The sequence below is a fragment of the Saccopteryx leptura genome, unplaced genomic scaffold (assembly GCF_036850995.1).
Source record: "Saccopteryx leptura isolate mSacLep1 unplaced genomic scaffold, mSacLep1_pri_phased_curated manual_scaffold_22, whole genome shotgun sequence".
Lineage (NCBI taxonomy): Eukaryota > Metazoa > Chordata > Mammalia > Chiroptera > Emballonuridae > Saccopteryx > Saccopteryx leptura.
The window spans coordinates 1,147,393-1,149,970 of record NW_027095704.1 but is presented as its reverse complement, the minus strand read 5'-3'; the positions used below and the strand labels follow the sequence as shown (position 1 = coordinate 1,149,970).

At 45.4% G+C, this 2,578-nt stretch overlaps 1 pseudogene; it reads right to left on the bottom strand.

Annotated features, from left to right (window-relative positions):
- Positions 1 to 578: 578 nt before the first annotated feature.
- LOC136386942 (tubulin beta-5 chain pseudogene) lies at positions 579 to 2,323 on the bottom strand (annotated as a pseudogene).
- Between the last annotated feature and the right edge of the window lie 255 nt (positions 2,324 to 2,578).

The window sequence follows — 2,578 nt, the reverse complement described above, 5'->3', positions numbered from 1 at the left end:
AACCAGGATAGTAAATTAAATCCAGAGAAAGTAAAAGAAAGAAATGTTCACAGAGACATCTCGAGGGTGTATACCATATTTCCCCATCTATAAGACTGATCCTTTTTTGAAAAATTTGCGTTCTAAAAATTGGGTGCATCTTATAGAGTGCTTGCATGTTTTTATTTTCATTTCCTGCTTATTCACATTTGTTATCTTTTTCTCAAAATTTGGGCCCCAAAATTAAGGTGCGTTTTATACATGGAGACACCTTATATATGGGCAAATATGGCACTTTACAACCTTACCAGTTTTTTTTTTCTGTTGGGATGATATTTTGAAAAAAATAATTTATTCCTCTATACAATTTAAGCTGCAACAACAACAAAAAAGCCATTGTCATTTTTTACATTTTTTAAAAAAAAATTTTAATTATTAATGTTAGAGAAAGGAAGGGGGGAGACCGACAGATAGTCAGAAACATCAATTCATTTCTGTATGTGCCTTGACCCAGGATCAATCCTATGACATCACTGTATGGGTGTGATGCTCTAACATACTGAGCTCTCTCTCTCTCTTTTTTAATAGTTTTAGTGTTTTATTATGAATAAATTGTTTCAAAGGTCATTCTTGCATATTCAGTATAAGGCAACACTACACAGCTTTTCACAAAGGATGAAAACACTTCTAACTTCCCTGCTACTTCTCAGACATGACTGAACCACTTAATAGAAGGTGGGTTTTATTTATCTAGCCCTTTACTGATGCCCTGATGTTCATTAAAATCCTCTAGAAAATGCCCCTGGCCTGATCTGATTGGATAGGACTACCAATTATCTATTTTAATGTGCTTTCTTTATTCTAGATAACAGAGTACAATTCTATTGTATTTGGGAGGGGCCTGCACCCATATATTCAGACCAGTGCATCATTTGATGGCCGTTACAGTTAAAACACATTGGAGTTAAAGAAAATCTGAATTGTATCTGAGACAGGAATGCTCCTTGCTTCTCTATTCATTGATCTCCTCTTCATCATCTTCAAAAGCTTCCTCCCCATCATTGGCTGTGGCCTCTTGATATTGCTGGTACTCAGACACCAAGTCATTCATGTTGCTCTCAGCCTCAGTGAACTCCATCTCGTCCATGCCTTCTCCTGTAAACCAGTGCAGGAAGGCCTTTCGGCGGAACATGGCAGAAAACTGTTCTGAGATGCACTTGAACAGCTCCTGGATGGCTGTGCTGTTGCCAATGAAGGTGGATGCCATCTTGAGGCCCCGGGGAGAGATGTCGCACACAGCTACTTTGACGTTGTTGGGGATCCACTCCACGAAGTAGCTGCTGTTCTTATTCTGGATGGCCAGCATCTGCTCATCCACCTCCTTCATGGTCATGGAGCCCCAGAAGACAGTGGCCATGGTCAGGTATCGCCCATGTCTTGGGTCACAGGCCGCCATCATATTCTTAGCATCAAACATTTGCTGAGTCAGTTCAGGCACTGTCAGTGCCCGGTACTGCTGACTGCCTCTGGCTGTCAGAAGGGCAAAGCCGGGCATGAAGAAGTGGAGGCAGGGGAAAAGGACCATGTTCACTGCAAGCTTTCGGAGGTCAGCATTGAGCTGGCCTGGGAAGCGTAGGGAGGTGGTGACCCCACTCATGGTGGCTGATACGAGGTGGTTGAGGTCACCGTAGGTGGGCGTGGTCAGCTTCAGGATGCGGAAGCAGATGTCATAAAGGGCCTCGTTCTCGATACAATAGGTCTCATCCGTGTTCTCCACCAGCTGGTGGACTGACAAGGTGGCATTATAGGGCTCCACCACTGTGTCGGAGACCTTGGGGGAGGGCATGACGCTGAAGGTGTTCATGATCATGTCGGGGTACTCCTCTCTGATTTTGCTGATAAGCAGCAAGCCCATGCCTGACCCCGTTCCTCCTCCAAGGGAGTGGGTCAGCTGGAAGCCTTGCAGGCAGTCACACTCTTTCCCCACCACGTCGAGCACCGAGTCCACCAGCTCCGCTCCTTCTGTGTAGTGCCCCTTGGCCCAGTTGTTCCCCGCACAGGTTTGTACAAAGATGAAGTTGTCAGGCCGAAAGAGCTGCCCAAAAGGCCCGGACCACACACTGTCCATGGTGCCAGGTTCCAAGTCCACGAGGGCGGCCCTGGGCATGTATTTCTGAGATGATGACTCATTGTAGTAGATGTTGATTCTCTCCAGCTGCAAGGCCGAGTCACCCACGTAGCCTCCCAGCGGGTCGATATTGTGTTCATCGCTGATCACTTCCCAAAACTTGGTGCCTATCTGGTTCCCGCACTGGCCCACCTAGATGTGCACGATCTTCCTCATGGCTGGCACCGGCTCTGTGATTGCGGAGCTTGCTCTTCTGACCGTGGGGGCAACTTATACTGAGCTCTCTTGTGAGAAAATGCCATTGTCTTTTGGAAAAAATAAAAGTACTAAAAAAACGCTAAGGCAATTAAAAAAATAAAATAATAATCTAGTCTGCTGTGGTGACAACACCAAAAGTCTTTTTCTAATAGTTTAGCTCAAAGTTGCCTCTTTTTCTTGTGCTGAGTTATCAGTCCAGACTGAGAGACCCTC